The sequence below is a fragment of the Staurois parvus genome, unplaced genomic scaffold, assembly GCF_062004578.1.
Source record: "Staurois parvus isolate SC_StPar_1 unplaced genomic scaffold, SC_StPar_1.0 ptg001045l, whole genome shotgun sequence".
Classification (NCBI taxonomy): Eukaryota; Metazoa; Chordata; class Amphibia; order Anura; family Ranidae; genus Staurois; species Staurois parvus.
Window position 1 is genome coordinate 3,156,915 of NW_028318841.1, and position 19,261 is coordinate 3,176,175.

General features: G+C 44.6%; 1 protein-coding gene across 2 annotated transcripts in view; it reads left to right on the forward strand.

Annotated features, from left to right (window-relative positions):
* LOC149440923 (uncharacterized) overlaps positions 1-19,261 on the forward strand; it is a 145,717-nt gene that overhangs the window by 92,247 nt on the left and 34,209 nt on the right. The window contains exon 1 of one of the 2 annotated variants that reach the window (XR_016307464.1): positions 10,497-10,536. The exons of the other annotated variant lie outside the window; for it this stretch is intronic. The gene's annotated coding sequence lies outside the window, so the exon portion shown is untranslated. Of the gene's footprint in view, positions 1-10,496; positions 10,537-19,261 lie in introns of those variants that run through there. 2 annotated transcript variants of the gene reach the window in all.

A 19,261-nucleotide genomic window follows, 5' to 3' on the forward strand; every position in this document is an offset into this window, starting at 1 on the left:
GGAAACCGGAGTACCTGGGGGAAACCCATGCAGGCACAGGGAGAACATGCAAACTCCAGGCAGGCGGTGCCATGGTTGATTTTCAAACCAACAACCCTAGTACTGCCAGGTGAAAGTGCTAACCATTTAGCCACTGTGCTTCCCCAGAGTATTAATGTATACATTGCTGAAATTTACACAGTGCATCACATGTACTTCATTGTCCATCAACCAGGGGCGGACTGACCATTTGGAAACTCGGGCACTGCCCGAGGGCCCAGGGTCAGTAGGGGGCTCCATGAGATGCTTTTTCATAGGCTTTTTTGAGTTTGGGCAAGGACACAGGGGCCCTATGATCCCCTATTGCCCGAGGGCCCCATGAGTTGTCAGTCCGCCCCTGCCATCAACTGTCTTCTCCACTGGGGACCTGCTTCCACCCTGTCCACTCCAAGCAGTTAAGAAAAAGGGGGAAAAATAACATGGAAAAATATTAAAATACCCCACCTATCAGGTGTTCCCAACTCTATATACTGTATATTGATTTATATGTGAGAAGTATGTAATGCTACCCCCACAGGGGCTGCTGGTAATAGCTGGTTCTTTCCTAATAGTATAGAGCAACCTTTTTCAACCAGGATGACCAAAATTGTGTACAAGCCAGTGAATGGATCAAGCCTGCCTTTTTGTTACACAAAGTCACAGGTTTTCATTGTTTATTGTTACAACTTTGCACACCATATGGGCCAGCTGCCAGCGTCCTAACAACTGCTGATATCATCAACTGATAAGGAGGACATCTGGCACCTGCACAACTTCCTTGTCTGACCCTCTGCTGTCCCTCTGTCAGACCTTGGCTCATATTAGCTGCACGATGGAGAGAAAATGAGGGAGAACAAATGCTGAAAAACAAGTCAATACCAGTGTGCAAGAGTGTATTTGCTTTGCAAGGATAAGTCATCTCTAATATTGGGTGTTTGGATGTTGCTGCAATATGTAAAACTATTAGGGCCAGGCCTGATCCTTTTATGGTAAAGTTCTGTAGCCAGCTCCTTAAAAGATCACTTCACATCCCCAGCTCTGTCACAGTTGAGACCTCAAAGAACAGCAACTCAGTCCATGGGCTGCCTCAGGGCAGCAGCCCCCAAGGCTTTGGAACCCTCCTGGGGAGAAGGAACAATCTTGCCAGGGTTTCAGACTATTTACCACCTCCCCAGCCACCTTCTGGACACTCCTCTCCAGTGATTGGCTGGGCCATGATAAATGTTCATACTGGTCATCTGAATCTCCCTCCCTATTTTCTGGAAGCTTCTTCTAGAGGCAGGGGGAAGTAAACAAACTCCCAGCCAGTGAAACCCTAAACAGACCAGAACAAACAATCACTGCTATCTTAACTACAGAAGAAGCAAAAACTGAATTTGCTTAATATCCGATGCTTCAAGTACAGTTGCAAGAAAAAGTATGTGGACCCCTTGGGATTACGTGGAGTTTTGCATGAATTGGGCATAAAATGTGCTCTGAACGTCACCTAAGTCACAACAATAGAAGAACACAGTCTGCTGAACATAATACTACACAAACATTAGATGTTGCCATGGTTTAATTGCACATAACATGTAAACATTCACAGTGCAGGGAGGAAAAAGTATGTGAACCTTTGGACTTAATAACTGGTTGACCCTCCTTTGGCAGCAATAACCTCAACCAAACGTTTCCTGTAGTTGCAGATAAGACCTGCACAACGATCTGGAGTAATTTTGGACCACTCCCCTTCACAAAACTGTTTCAGTGTAGCAATATTCCTGGGATGTCTGGTGTGAATCGCTCTCTTAAGGTCATGCCACAGCATTTCAATCGGGTTGAGGTCAGGACTCTGACTGGGCCACTCCAGAAGGCGTATTCTGTGCTGTTGCAGCCATTGTTTTGTTGAATTACTTGTATGCTTTGGGTCATTGTCCTGTTGCATCACCCATCCTCTGCGGAGCTTCAGTTGGCGGACAGATGGTCGTACGTTTTCTTGCAAAATGTCTTGATAAACTCTGGAATTCATTTTCCCATCAATGACAACAATCCGTCCAGGGCCTGAGGCAGCAAAGCAGCCCCAAACCATGATGTTCCCTCCGCCATGTTTTACAGTGGGGATGAGGTTTTGATGTTGGTGTGCTGTGCCTTTTTTTCTCCACACATAGTGTTGTGTGTTCTTCCCAAACAACTCAATCTTGGTTTCATCTGTCCACAGTATATTTTGCCAGTAGTGCTGTGGAACATCCAGGTGCTCTTTTGCAAACTTCAAACGTGCTGCAATATTCTTTTTGGACAGCAATGGCTTCCTCCGTGGTGTCCTCCCATGTACCCCATTCTTGTTTAATGTTTTCCTTATTGTAGATGTGTCAACAAAAATGTTAGCATGTACCAGAGATTTCTGTAGGTCTTTAGCTGACACTCTGGGATTCTTCTTTACCTCATGCAGCATTCTGCGCTGTGCTCTTGCAGTCATTTTTACAGGATGACCACGCCTAGGGAGAGTAGCAACAGTGCAAAACTTTCTCCATTTGTAAACAGTAAGTCTTACCGTGGACACATGAACATCAAGGCTTTTGGAGATACTTTTGTAACCCTTTCCAGCTTCATGCAAGTCAACAATTCTTGACCATAGGTCTTCTGAGAGCTCTTTTCTGCGAGGCATGGTTCACATCAGACAGTGCTCCTTGAAACCAGTAAACCCAAAACAGGTGTGTGTTTTTTAAGGGCAGGACAGCTGTCAGCAACACATCCAATATCATCACACTGATTGGAGTCAAAGTTGGCTCACTCCTGGCTCCAATTAGCTCTGGGAGAAGTCATTAAGCTAGGGCCTCACATACTTTTTCCTGTCTTAGCCATCAGGCCTGACATGATGGCTAAGACAGCCCTTAAATGTGGGAGAGCCAGAACAGCAGGGGAGTCAGGCAGAAGATGAAGTGAAGGAAGGTGCTGGTGTGGAGTGGGGGGGGGGGGGGGGCTACCTACAGGCTGAAACTGGACAGAAGAATCTCCACTGTCCCACAGTCTTCTAGGAGAGACAGCCTGTCATAAGGAAAGAAGCCAGTCCAGTGTAAGATCTGAAAGCAGCTGCAACCCATTATGCTACAGGAGAAGGACAGTGTGAGTACTTCTGCACCCCCTGGGCCAAAGAAGGGAGAGGGCGGTCAGGTGGAGTAGGACTACTTCACACTGTAGCTCTTGGAATCGCTTGCTCAGAGACACGCTCAGAGGACAGTTTCATCTGGGATCTGCAGGAGTTCACCTAAGGGGACTCAGCGCTTCTTACTAAGACTGTTGCTGATGATTTTGTACATTTTGCTAAGAAGTTGTCCTCTGAAGTTGTACAGTTCCTTGGGTATCTCATATACCCCTGGACCTCATCCAAGTTGTTAACCCCTAATAAAAACAAGAAAACCAAGCTCAAGGACTGTTTTACTAAATTTGGATGAGAGTGTTGATAGATGCATGCTGCCTGGTTGTGCAGTGCTTAAGGGGGACCAAAATCTAAGCGGCCCTGAAGAGGGTAGCGCTGCACGTATTTACACATTCTTGTACATTCATGCTTCCATAAATGTAGTCAGTTTGTCATTTTAGAGTTCTACTTCCAGTTCCTTTGCCTGCTTTTTGGCCTGTCCACATCCCCAGGATGTTTACCAAAACTTTGCTTCCAGTCACTGCCAACTTACGCAAACAAGAGTTGTAAGTAAAATTCAGATGGATATTTAATTTAGAAAAAAAGCCAGCCAGATTACACCTAGTGGCCTGGAGGCTGAAAGGCACAAAATTAGCCTGATTAGGTTGTTCATCCTAACCCTGCTGAAAGCTCTGGCTTCTGCTACAAACCTTCCATACACTAGAAATCAGAATAAGTTTATAAACTTTGCAGAATCTGAGGGCTTTGACCTGCTGGCCCCTGCTTTAATGGGTATATTGAACTTTCTTCAGGCAGACCTGGATACGTGTTGGCAAATTAGTACTCTTAGAGTCAAGTTTTGCCCCTCGCTCTCTGGGCTCAGGTGGGTGTTTTATCAGTTGGTGAGCCAATTCCTGATATTCTGTAGAAGAATTCATAATCCAGAAAAGTCATTTGTCTCTCCTTGGCACTTACAAGTAGTGCTGAGCATGCTGTCCCATCCACCTTTTTTCTGGATTAGCCGTCTTCAGTATAGACAATAACCTTGAAATCAGTGTTATTGATAACTATCACCGGAAGGAGGGTATTGGCTTAGCCTATATTCCACCATATTGCTGCCATTTCCAAACAGAGTAGTTCTAAGGACATTCCTCAGCATCATCCAAAGATGTGTAAACCTTTTCATCTACATCAGGCGTTGTCATTCCAGTATTTATTTATTTCAGGTACTTACCTGTATATGGCACTGTCAATTTACACAGTGCTTTACCCACATACATTGTACACTCACATCAGACCCTAACCCTCAAGGAGTTCATACAAGGGCCAATGTAGACAGGAGCCAATTAACCAACCTGCATGTTTTTGGTGTGTGGGAGGTATGCACCTGGAGGAAGCCCACACAAGCACAGAGAGAACATGCAAACTCCAGGCAGGTGGTGCTGTGGTTGGGATTCAACCCAGCAACCCTAGTACTGCCAAGTGTAAGGACTAACCATTAAGCCACTGTGCTGCCCCAAGGAGTGAGGTCACTGATTCCCCTCAAGCTTTGAATGTTGGCTGCATTTAATAAATATATCACAGTGACCTCTGTCACGGATCGTAAGATCGCCGCCACCAACATGCGACAATCTCACGATCGCGACGTCCAATATGTCACGATCGCGGCATCAGACCCCAGACCTTCTCACCAAACTCGTGACCGAAGGACTGGCCGATCTAAAACCGCTATGTGACGTGCGTAACAATGCCACACCCAGCTGCACCCTGCACAATGATTTTCCAGCTAATGGACAACCAATCGATGTGCCGTCAGCCTGAGTGATTGTTACTGGGTTGGGTTAATTACGCAACTAACCCTTTCACACTGCCACCACCTCCTTTTTGATCACAGAAAGAGGAAACTCGTAATATCGCTATAGCACTATAATAATTGAAATAATTGGAGAAAAATGGATACCCTTAGCAAGATGGAGTCTGAAACCAAAATGGTTGAACTGCGTCCATCTCGGATTCGCGCGTTTGCAACAACCTCCTCTTTTAGAAAATCAGACAGCTTTTTCATCATTCCTGGTGATCTCAATAAAAGGCTTTCTGCATCAACTAAAACAATTGCATTATGGCTGTGCAAAGTAAGATGGATCTCAAGGCTCTCGCTACCAAAGGAATTTCATCCCCTTGCCAGAATTCAGAGGTGTATCTCCAGAATTATTTTGCACGGCAGCAAATGTCACATTTTTGGCCCATTACAAAGTGGAGTTTGGTTATTCATTTCTGAATGATTCTAATTATTTGTCCAATGTTAAAATGATTACAGCATTATCCTACCTTGTTTGGAAGGTTATATCCTGTGTGTAATCTATCATGCTTGTGTCAGGAAAATTGTAAATTAGCATTTGCATTGAGCATACAGTAGTTATGGCAATATTGCCTTGTGGTGGGTGTTTCATTTCTAGTCCAACTGGTCCTGTGATTGGGTAGGGGTAGAGCTCTACCCATATGTATGCTGTCACGCTTAAGTGTGGAATAGAACATAAACGGCAGGTAAGTGTACAATTTTCTACTTTCTGGAGCAAGTATGCAGGTAGGAAATTTTCAATGCAGTTTGCCTTTCCTGACCTGACCCTTTCCTGAGTGACTCAGCAAGTACTGAAGCAAAATGACTAATATGACAGCTAGACAACTAGAATTTAGGGCCCAGTAACACTAGAAACTGCACATCTACTGCATGTTTTTTCTTTACACATTTGCATGCAGTTGATGCACGTTTTTCTATCTGCATTTGTCCTGTGAGGTCACTTCATTCTTCTTTGTTTCCTTGGGCTTCTATGTGCACTGTGATGCGTTCCAGTGCATTTGTGTGCATTTACATGCGTTTGCGTGCATTTTTGTTGTGTGGGAAAAATGCAGCATGCACTACTTTTTTGACTGCACTGCATTGCACTACAATGGAGTAAACTATGCCCATAGGAAGGCCTGGATTTTGGACTGTCTATGCAGTTGGAGAGCAGTCATATATGCATTCAACTGCACCTGGTGTGAAAGGGCTCTTAGCCCTGGTTCACATATATGTGGCCGTGCGGGCTGCGTTTTGCGCGGGCACAAGAGCCCATTCTTTTGAATGGATTCCTGTGCCCTGTGAATGCAGAGAAGTCCCTGCACTTCTTCTGAAATTGCAGCCCGCACGGGAACCTCGGTTCCCAGTACGGTTGCATTTTCCAGAGCGGGCGGCGTGCCATTAGAACTAATGGCACCTGCCTGCAGGTCCGCATTCCTCTGTGCGGGTGGTGCGGCTGCACAGATTTTAGTGCGGATCCACAGAGGCACCACTCACACAAATGTGAACCTAGCCTTGGGGTCAGCAATGGCAGCTTCTCAGTGAAGGATTTCTTTAAACCCAGCCATTAACCTGAATCTAATCAACTAATTGTAAATCCTAGCACTCCTCCACTATCTATGGTGAAACTATATTATCAGAGCAATAAATACAATCACAGAGATACCTGCAGAGAACATACAATCACATTTAAAATGTCATGTTATAAAATCACCAAATTATTATTCTAGGTAAACCTAGACTAAAATGAAATGATCAGGACCGTGGTTTGTATGTGACAAGTGTAATTACACTCCCGCCAAAGTGTATTCCTGAAAGGAACTAAGATAGTAAATATGAAAATACACATTTCAGGCAGTACTGGCTTCATGACTTCTGTTCCACATTTATTTCCTCTTTCTATATAATTAGGTTCTGCTGCCTTTTGCAATGTAATCAAGACTGAGCTATTCCTAGGAAGTTGGGAAACTGCCTAATAAAAGTCAAACACTCCCTCTAGTGGGGTAAGTCCAACATTACACAGTGTATAAAGTAACATTTGCTCCTTTGCATTCAGTTGAGGAATTGATGGGAAATCTCTCCAGTGGGAGCACAGACTGCAACAATAAAGAGGCAGGGTTAGAACCCCTGTTAGGGTGTTATTACTGTGTGTCTTCCTGTACCTGTGCCAATACAACCCCATTTTTCGCTCTATTTTCACAGGGTTTAGGAACTGAGCTGAAATCTCCCCAAAGGGGGTCACAGACAGGATAAAAATGTTTGAAGGAGGTGTGTATGACTTCACATCTATGGGATACAGATCTATCAGTATCACTATCAGTCAACAAAAAATGGTGGAGATGAATGCCTTAGTAAATTCTATTTGTACAAAATAATTCCAAAAAGCCTTACATAGTCATCCACCTAAACCTTTTTTATAATAATTTCATATAAATAGCAATAAAAAAGTGACGGCAGTATTTACTGTTCCTAGTTCTACTGAAATATAATTGTCTGTGTTGCTGTTGTGGATATCTACCCACCAGGGGTGGACTGACAACTCATGGGGCCCCTGGGCAATAGGGGATCATGGGGCCCCTGTGTCCTTGCCCAAACTCAAAAAAGCCTATGAAAAAGGTACCAGGGGCATCTCATGTGGCCCCCCTACTGACCCCAGGCCCTCAAGCAGTGCCTGAGTTTCCAAATGGTCAGTCCGCCCCTGCTACCCTCACTCTTTGTCCTGAGAATCACTGTCACCAGGACAGACAGCGAGGAATAACCTGAAATGTTACAACTGATGACAGAAAAGAAGCAAACAAGATATCTTCCAGTGGTGACATTTGTTCTGATGAAAGCTGACAGAGATGGGCTTTCCTCTTTTTTTGAGGACAGCATAATCTCCCTGACTGTAGCTGATTTACACATGTTCGATGCAGATTGAAGCTCAGGTTTCACAGCTAATTGACACAGTAGTTGGTGAGCAGTTCATGTCAGGTTTACATCAGGTTCAGGACAGGATTGTGTGAGTATTTTATCCTGTTCACACATATGCGGTTTAGAAACCATTCACATAGAAGTCATTAGCCTGCAATCTGCACCTGAACCTGATGGCACTGCTCAGAAATCAGACATGAATCTCTTTCAAACCGCACTGAATTCGCACCGCCAGTGCAATGGACATATGTGAACAGGCACCATAAGAAGCAATGTTATTTCACATGTCATGCAGATTGGATCACTTGAATCATCAGATTCAAGTGTTCCAATCACCTCCATGGCCACAGGAGTATAACATCAAGCACCTAGGCATGCAGACTGCTTCTACAAACATTTGTTAAAGAATGCATCACGCTTAGGAGCTCAGTGAATACAAGCGTGGTACTGTGATAGGTTGCTACCTGTGCAATAAGTCCATCCGTGAAATTTTCTTGCTACTAAATATTCCATGGTCAACTGTTTGTGGTATTATAACAAAGTGGAAGCAACTGGGAACAACAGCAACTAGGCCACTAAGTGGTAGGCCATGTAAAATGACAGAGCTGGGTCAGCACATGCTGAAGTTCACAGTGTGCATAAGTCGCCAACTTTCTGCAGAGTCAATAGCTAAAAAGCTCCAAACTTTGTGTGGCCTTCAGGTTAGCACAACAACAGTGCATAGAGAGCTTCGTGGAATGGGTTTCAATGCAGCTGCATCCAAGCCTTACATAACCAAGTGCAATGCAAAGTGTCGGATGCAGTGGTGTAAAGCGCGCTACCACTGGACTCTAGAGCAGCGGAGACGTGTTCTCTGGAGTAGCAAATCACGCTTCTCTGTCTGACAGTCCAATGGACATGTCTGGGTTTGGTGGTTGCCAGAAGAACAGTACTTGCCTGACTGCACTGTGCCAAGCGTAAAGTTTGGTGGAGGGGGATTATGGTGTGGGGGTTGTTTTTCAGGGGTTGGGCTTGGCCCCTTAGTTCCAGTGGAGTGAACTCTTAAGGCGTCAGAATACCAAGACATTTTGGACAATTTCATGCTCTCAACTTTGTGGGAACAGTTTGGGGACGGCCCCTTCCTGTTCCAACATGACTGCGCACCAGTGTATAAAGCAAGGTCCATAAAGACATGGATGAGCAAGTTTGGGGTGGAGGAACTTGACTGGCCTGCACAGAGTCCTGACTACAACCTGATAGAACACCTTTGGGATGAATTGGAGCGGAGATTGTGAGCCAGGCCTTGTTGTTCGACATCAGTGCCTGACCTCACAAATGCGCTTCTGGAAGAATGGTCAAACATTCCCATAGACACACTCCTAAACCTTGTGGACAGCCTTCCCAGAAGAGTTGAAGCTGTTATAGCTGCAAAGGGTGGGCCAACTCAATATTGATCCCTAAGGACTAAGACTGAGATGCCATTAAAGTTCATGTGCGTCCCAATACTTTTGGCAATATAGTGTATGTGAACTGGCACTAAAACAATTTATATGTACATGTACTCATCTGAATTCTACCACAAGAGGGAGCATGACTCAAACTAACAAGCAAACTTCTCCCTCTTTTGTTGTACAAATCATGGAAGAACAAACAGCAATACAAACAGATAAAGAAAAGAAACTGAAGAGGACATATGCTGGTATTTTAGGGCCCTATCCACACTGGGTGTTTGTCCGTCTCTTCTAAACTCCAGGAGAAAAGCAGCATCAAAAAGGCGTCTAAAGCTGTGTTTTTGAAAAATTGTTTAGGAGCATCAAGCTCTTGGGCATTCATTGGCCAGAATATTAATTTATTTTGGTCATTGAGATGAATGATGCGCCTAGTACTTAAATGGGTGTAGACGCATTGGACCCTTATTCTGCCAAAACACTGCTGCTCCTGAATGCACTGGAAGTGGGTTTTGTTATTCCTTCTAAATGTCCCTGCCTTTAAGTGCCTGTAAACGCCTATGTGTGCATGGACATATAGATATAGACTGACACTGACTGAAGTAATAACATTGTCTGTATTTACGCAATCATTAAAAGTGTTAAATCGCACTAAACATTAATTCAGCCTCTAATTCATTGAATATGCCATTTTCAGGCCCTAGGGTATAAACAGTGATCAGAAAAGCTTCAGATGACTTCAGGATTCATTTTTAGGGAATTGCTTCTCCTTGCAATCGGGGATGCTATGGAGGGTGTTTCCTTTGTCATACATTATATTGTTCTTATTGCTGTCTATCTTTCCCATCAGAAAAATTGGAAGGTGTATTGTGGGTAGTATGTTTGTGGGTAGGGGACACAAATTAAAATGTGGTACAAAAATGCATCCGTGCGGTGGGGCCCCCACACTACAGGGGTTAAATGCTCCTTATGTCTAGGGGTGCACATAGGAGGAGTTAATACTTACCTCACCCTGCCCTACATACCCTACTCCTGGCTCCAGTATTGTCTCTCCAGTGATGCGACTGGTCTCCCGCAGCCTGCTCTGTAAGCAAAGACTAACATTCTAGCCTCCTAAGCTGTACCATACAGGGTTAATGTCCCTTTATTAAATGTAATGACACCAAGGATCCACCCACAGAACACAGCTTCGGGCAGCAGAGAAGGGCTTCGGAGCTGGGTATAAGGTAAGTGAGCCAACACTGTACACCCTAGACATATTGAGCATTTAACCCATGCAGTGTGAGGGGCCCCACTGCAATGGTGCATTATTTTAAATTTCTGGACTTAGGTCTTAGGAAATGGCAGTACATAGAGAAAGGCTCCTATTCATTTTAATGGTGCTCCATGTATGAAAGTGCCAATCTGTGCATGGCAGCAAAATTCCTTCATCATAGAGTTAAACAGGGTGCCTTCTATATGTCAAAAATAGAATTGTATTCACTACCTCTATGCAGGTGCATATGGTAACAGCTGCTTCCTTTGAAGGTACACTACAGTCCAACATGCTGGCTGAATTTTTGATTTTTGCCAATTATCTCAAGCAGTTTGCTGCCTCATCCTGCAAATCTTAATATCACTGGTGTCCTTGTTTTCTAAATGCCAGTAGATCCAAGTTTGCAAAATCTGAACTATATTCCCATATTCAAGATACTCCCCAGTGGAGTTTTCCAGGTCCAATTCTCATTCAGTGTGTATGATTGGTTGCTGTCAGATCTATCAGTACCGGTCTGTATGCCTTTGGACAGTTAACCATCTATCCCCTACACAGTCTTACTGGCTTTGCAGTAAGCCACAGCATATAGAACCAGAAAGACATGCTGGGAATTATTGCTAAAACCCTCACTAGTAAATAGTTATTATCAGGCCTGGACTGGGCCAAAAATTAGGCCTGGGCATCTAAGTCTGAGCAGCCCCAAGCCCGGGGCCCTTCCCTTGCAACCCAGTGGTAGAATGCCAGGGCCTGGTTGCAAGTGTAACCTTTGCAACCCTGGTAGTTCCTCCACTGGTGTCAGTAGTTTTTTTTTTTACATGTTTTTTAGGAGCCCCGTTGGGGGGCTTTAATGAGATATCAGGGGTCTAAGCAAAGGAGGATATCAGCTGCAGAGGACATCCAGGCTGCTAATTGAAAACTCTTCACCACACCTGTGGTCCACCATAACACCGGCTCATAAGTGGTTGGGGATACTCATGTTGCAGGACTTTGCCATTCTCCAAGGTTCCATCTCAGGGACAGTCCAGCTGAACATCCTCTGCCCATGTCACACAGGGGCCCAAGCCACCTAGCAGGTGTTTCATAGAGGGGTCTGCTCTTCACTGCCAGGATGGAAACATCTTCCCTTGACCACCACCACCACTCCCAACCCAATCAGGTTTACACTGTACACCTTGTACACAGAACCCGTCCCCCAGCACTCAGATGTCAGGAATCCTCTTGAATTACATCACTCTAGTCAGCAGCAAAGTGCAATACCTTTACTTATAAATGTAATAAAGAGTATAAGTTCCAAACATTGGCAAGGTGAACAAGGCACAACAGGATTCAATCCAATAAACCCATATTTTTTGTACAGTCTGAGGTCCTTGTTCCTTTTAGGTCAGTGTTAGTATCTCACAGTCCATGGTTTGGTAAGTCCACGTGGATGAACCAACATGATTCCACTTAGCCCTCTGCTACATTCTTCCTGTCCAAAGTACACAACAACTCTTCCTTCTCCTAGGTTCTACCCACCTTTCATCAGGGATCCTGCCATACCAGCATAGGCAACATGTTACTTCCAATAAAGGAGGGGCCCTTGGCAAGGGAATAAGTCAACCTTTCTTGCAAGCTTCCTGCCACCTGCCCCAGCCCCCCATATCTGAACAGCTGCCATCTGCAGCACCATGTTCATCCACCTTCTTCTTTCTACAGGAGGAAAGCAGCTTTATGCTGCAGAACAGGAAGAACTTCGGTGCTTTATTTGTAAATTTGCTGAGTCTAAAGGAGTAGGCTGGCCTGCGATTGTATGTATAGTGCAGGCAAGTTTATGTTTATGTATATATATGTGGGGCGGCACAGTGGCTTAGTGGTTAGCACGTCTGCCTTGCAGTAAATGGGTCATGGGTTTGATTCCCGACCGTGGTGCCTCCTGCATGGAGTTTGCATGTTCTAACTGTGCTTACGTGGGTTTCCTCCGGGTACTCCGGTTTCCTCCCACACTCCAAAGACATGCTGGTAGGTTAATTGGATCCTGTCTAAATTGGCCCTAATATGTGTATGTATGAATGTAAGTTAGGGACCTTAGATTGTACACCCCTTGAGGGTTAGGGATTGATGTGAATGTTTAATATATATGTGTAAAGCGCTGCATAAATTGACAGCACTATAAAAGTACCTGAAATAAATAAATGTATATAATTTTGTGAGTATTTGTATGTATAATGATGTGATTTTAGTGTAGGGCTATGTGCATGTTTGTATGCATTGTGAAGATTGTGTGTATAATGAAAGGCTATGAGTATATTTGTGAGTATTGTGCAGATTGTTTGTATGTTGATGTATGAAATGCATATATGATACACCAAATAAATTATTTATTTTTAGTGTGCTCTGAGTTCACGTGTAAATAATAAGGGCCGAGACATTTACCGCACTGCAGTAATTCGTTGACTCGTATTACCGTAACATACATTAATGCATGTTACGTACAGTAGCAAGTTGCAAAGTATGCATTGCAGTGCACCACAAAGCACTACAATGTGGTATGGTGTGCTACTTCAGAAATAATGCTGCATGTCCATTTTGTGGGCCTTTCTTGTGCATTGGCAGCCCACTCAAATTGCAATGTAATGCAAAACGCAACACTCTTAAATGCAAATGTGTTAATGCACAAGAATGACAGTGTAAATGAGTGAGCTTTTATGTCAAAAAGAAAAATATAAGATACTAACAGTCTTTAAACTGGCCATGTACTGATCAATTTCATCCAGTTCCTGAGCCATGTTACATGTTCTTGCTCTGATAATTTGGCAATATTTCTTTCTGGGGCTAGGATTATTTTTAAAATGACTTTTATTTTGCTTCACACTGGTAATATAATGTGCCAACATTTCAATTTAATATCCTCCAGCACAATCTATTTTATAAGGTACAAAACACCCCACTCTTTAACATCTCTCAATCAACTCCCACAAAAAGTCTGTTTAACTGGAAATGCAGAAAGGAATACAGTAGCGTATTCCTTACCCTATGAAGTAGATCATGTCGGAGATCTAGCAGTATTCCAGCCAAGAAGGTTCTAGTTTGATCCTTGACCAGGGCTTTATCTAAAATTGGCCTTGATGTTCAGCAATATGGAATGAAAGCCAAAATCCTCCACCTGCTAATCTACTAGCAGTATGACGGTAACACGTTTCGCTGCCTTTGCATGGATATTTAACCACAACATTTTACTGAGAAATACTTTTTGGGGAATACAAATGTTTGTTTCTTTAGATGTCTGTGTGAATTATATGCAATGGCAAAAAAGTTGACAGGAATTCCTCTTTCCTCATGAAAAACATGTAGGCTAGTGTGTAATGAACATCACGAATGGTTCATTTTTTGTCTAACCTTCTGGCACTGCAAAGATGAAAGTTAGACTGTATGGAGGCAGTAGGTCTACAGTACCCTATAAAGGAAAGGTTTAAAGGGTCACTAAACCCAGTACCCCACATTCACTATATCTGGTCACCCACAGTACACAGAACATGGAAATGCAATTATTTTAGTAAATATAAACTGCTAAATACCTTTTCTCATCAGCAGTTAGAGCAGTCTTGTGACTTCTACCAGTGTCCAGCCAAGCACTGCTTAAAGCTTGTAGGAGGAGTTATAATTCTCCTCTCACTGCCCTATCAGATTGCATAACCCCTTACCCTTTGTCTGGACAGTGCTGATTGGCCATGTGCTGATCACAAGCACTCTCCCAAGAAATAGAACATTTTTTCTAGCATTGCACACCAAACTGAGCATGTGCAGAGTGTCCCTGAGGCTCTGTTCTATCAGGAGATGAAATGGGGAATAATCAGAGAAGACAGGATCAAACATCCTTTTTACACAATGCAGAGGATTACCCCTTAGGTTCCACAGTGAGTGTAGCAAGCATGCTTTACTGCATATACAGACTGATTTTACTGTTGTGGATTTAGTAAAACTTTAAAAATACAGTAAACTGAAAGAATCAAGCAGAATGTCTACATCCCTTTAAATTCTTTCACACTTCAAGCGCTTTCTTTATTTATTATGGCAATCACAACTTTAAAATATAATTTATAATATAAATATTTTAATTTCTTTATACAACTAAATATGAAATATTGCATTTTAATATCATACATTCATCTGTCCTGCCAGCAGATGGATCTACAGTCCCTATTTCAATTATGCAACCATAACAGATTTCAGAAGACAGTTGTTTACATCAGAGCAGTGACACCCGCCTAGGGTTGCCACCTCATCCCTTTAAAACCAAACACATATTAACTACACAGGTTCTGGGGCTAATTTAATGCAGATGAGGCACCAAGTCAGTTTAATTACCACCTTAATCAGCCCCATAACCTGTGTAATGAATATGTCTTTGGTTATAAAGGGATGAGGTGGCCACCCTACACAAGCCTTATTCGATTGTTTAATTAAAAAAGGCATTAATCTAACGTGTCCAGTGTTTCTTTGTAAAATATAGGTTGTATATAATTAGTTTCAAAGAGAAAAGTAAAGCAGTGGTGGTGTCTGCTCTTAGGCCAAATGTTTACTTGAAAAAATATTGACAGGATCACTTAAAGCCATGGCCACGCAGTCACACTAACTGTAACTCTGTCAGGAATAAGGAGCAGTAGTACTTTTGTTCTTTTGTTATTTTTACAGTTTGATTTGGGCAGCAATTAAAGTAAACCTAAACATGAGATATTCAAAAAGAACATAGTGTTAAAAAATATACCATATTTTTCACTCCATAAGACACACCTGACTATAAGACGCACCTAGATTTTAGAGGAGGAAAACAAGGGAAAAAAAATTCTGGACCAATGGACTGCAGACAGTACAGGAAATGACCAGAGACTGCGGACACGGTACAGGAGATGACCAGAGACTGCGGACACGGTACAGGAGATGACCAGAGACTGCGGACACAGTACAGGGAATGACCAGAGACTGCGGACACGGTACAGGAGATGACCAGAGACTGCGGACACAGTACAGGAGATGACCAGAGACTGCAGACCTTTGGGGAGGGAGGGGGAGCAGGTACAGGAGATGACCAGAGACTGCAGACACGGTACAGGAGATAACCAGAGACTGCGGACACGGTACAGGAGATGACCAGAGACTGCAGACACGGTACAGGGGATGACCAGAGACTGCGGACACGGTACAGGGGATGACCAGAGACTGCGGACACGGTACAGGGGATGACCAGAGACTGCGGACACGGTACAGGGGATGACCAGAGACTGCGGACACGGTACAGGAGATGACCAGAGACTGCGGACACGGTACAGGAGATGACCAGAGACTGCGGACACGGTACAGGAGATGACCAGAGACTGCGGACACGGTACAGGAGATGACCAGAGACTGCGGACACGGTACAGGAGATGACCAGAGACTGCGGACACGGTACAGGAGATGACCAGAGACTGCGGACACGGTACAGGGGATGACCAGAGACTGCGGACACGGTACAGGGGATGACCAGAGACTGCGGACACGGTACAGGGGATGACCAGAGACTGCGGACACGGTACAAGAGATGACAAGAGACTGCGCACATGCTACAGGAGATGAACAGATGGTCAGAGTACAGTATGCTTCACCATACTGCACCCCCCCCAAACACACACTCACACTATGCACACCCCCCGCCCCACATACACACACCCCCATACCCCCTCCCCACACACTCTGTACCCCCCCACACACCCACCCCCCCACACATACACACACTCTGCACCCCCCACTCACACCCCCCACAGACACACACACTCTGCACCCCCCCCACACACACACTCTGCACACACACTCTGCACACACACACTCTGCACCCCCCCCATACACACACTCTGCACCCCCCACACACACACACACTCTGCACCCCCCACTCACACCCCCACAGACACCCCCACTCTGCACCCCCCCCACACACACATGCACACTCTGCACCCACTCACACTCCCACACCCCCCACAGACACACACTCTGCACCCCCCCCACACACACTCCGCACCCCCCCCACACACGCACTCTGCACCCCCCCATACACACACACACTCTGCACCCCCCCATACACGCACTCTGCACCCCCCCATACACACACTCTGCACCCCCCCATACACACACTCTGCGGCCCCCCCCCACACACACACACTCTGCACCCTCCCATACACACACTCTGCACCCCCCCATACACACATACATTCTGCACCCCCCCCCCATACACACACAAACTCTCTCACAACTCATCTCTGCTACACTATAGAGCGGCATCTGGCTGGTCCTCAGCCACTCTGACAGTGTGACCAATGACACAGTGTGACCATCATTGGTGGTCCTGGGCTTGGTCCTCTCTGCAGCAGCTTCCTCTGCCTTGTACATGAGGAGGAGGAAGAATATAGTTAACACATTGCAGTACTAGATGCCCCGACTGCCGTGGCTGGTGGTCCGCGACAAAATAAAACCTGTCCGGAACAAAAATCATTTTCCATGATTCAGCCCGGGACAAATGTCAAAAATCCGTGAGCATCCCGGGCAATCCCTGACTGCTGGCAACTATGCAAATTACACTCAGTGAAGGCCACATTTAAAAACGACCAGTAAATCCAGGGATGCAGACTGTATCTGCAAATCTAAATTTTGCAGGAGGCCCTGTCAGAATGAATGCATATCTAAATGAGAAAAACAAAAATGTTATATATTGCAGCTTTCCAGTCCTTGGATGCAGTTTCTTTTTTTTATTTTCAGGTGATTTTCCCTATATTTTCACTTAGTAATGCTGCCAATAACACACTTCTTGTCCCTCTGTATCTACACTCACTTCTCTGTTGTATTGGTTGTCGCACAGGCTAGATTTCAAACACGTCAGTCTTTGCTCATTTCTGCATAATGTTGGGTTGATGGGACTAGAAGTTTTAAAATGAGAGGTGTGGGTACTTACATGTTCCCCCACCACCTCCCTTCTTTCCCACTTCCCAGTACAATCTGGCACAGGAGGGCTGCTGTGGAAGAACAGCTAGTACTTACCTGAGAGTGCCAGGGAGATGTCTTCAGTGCCGACAAGGGATTGCAGGAGGAGATGCTTCCATGAGGCTGGTGTAGATTATCTCCTCCTTTTGTCTCCTGGGAGGGTTGTGTGCCTGAGCCACTGGAAAAGGTGCGCTGTCACTGGTAAACACAGAAGCCAGCAGAAGAAGCTACTAATGCAGAAAACGTTTTCTTCTGGCTTCTGTGTTTACCAGTGACAAGTCGGTGAGCGCAGGGCAGTGCCGGAGGTGGAAGTACAGAGTAACACCATGTTCCGGTTGAACACAAGACCTGGTCATGACACTCTGGGGGCGATTTACTAAAAGTGGTCCACTCAGAATCTGCTTAGTATCCAAATCCACTTCTAACCTCAGCTTGTTCAATTAAGCTTTGACAATAAAACCTGGAAGCTGATTGGTTTCTATGCAGAGCTGACCAGATTCTGTGTGCACCAGTTGTAGTAAATCTCCCTCTATGTGTAAAAACATTCGCAAAGAAAATTGCTGACATAGCCCAGCCCTAGTCTTCATCAGGCACTTTGGTATAGACCTTGGCAGCCAGAGAGTTCTGCTTGTTCACCATCTTTGTCTGGACACAGGGCACAAAATTAGACAAAATATTAATTATAGTAGAGATTTAAGCCAGCCATAACCCTCTGATCACCAAGCACACAGTCATTACATGGGATTAGTACATATACCATGTGAGAGCCAGGTCTTATCACCTCTGGCCCCTGACCTCAGGGAGATATGATTGGATGAATGGTGAGGAGACGGGCCAGTGTGACCCAGGGGTGTGGGTACATTACTGACAAAGATTACCCACTATCAGGAATATCTGAACATGGAGACATCCCCTATATACAGCATGTTTTCCCCCCCTGTATAGGTGTCACTCCTCCTCCCCTCATAGAGCATTTGTGCCCGTCTGTCTAAAGTGCCAACCCGTATACAGCATGTATGCTCCTCTTTCTGAGGTTTCATTCACCCTGTATACGGCATGTATTAGGATTCCACACCCAGGTATAGAGCATGTGTGTCCCTCTGTACAAGGTGTCCCCCCTACAGCATGTGTGCTCCTCTTTAAAAGATGTCATCTCCCCATGTAAACAGCATGTGGGTGTCTCTATATAAAGTGTCACCTTCCCCCCCATATGCAGCATGTGTGCCCCTCTGTATGTAGTGCCACCCCTCCCCCTATATACAGCATGTGTACCACTGTATAAGGCAGTGGTTCTCAACCTTTCTAATGCCGCGACCCTATAATACAGTTCCTCATGTTGTGGTGACCCCCAACCATAAAATTATTTTCGTTGCTACTTCATAACTGTAATTTTGCTATTATGAATTGTAATGTAAATATCTGATATGCAGGATGTATTTTCATTGTTATTAAGTTATTAAGATTAAGTTCCCACGGTACAGATTTTTTTTGCAGTAGTTGATGATTTTACTGTACATGATTTTACATTTACCCAGTAATTATAATTCATCAAGTGTCGTTTTACCTCCAATACTGCTGCTTTCAACACAGTAGCTGCTTTTAACAGAGTAGCTGCTTTCAACACAGTAGCTGCTCTTTACACATGTGTGACTGGTCCACATAAGTACATTATGGCGCCAACCCTGTCACATACACCTGTATTTGTACGG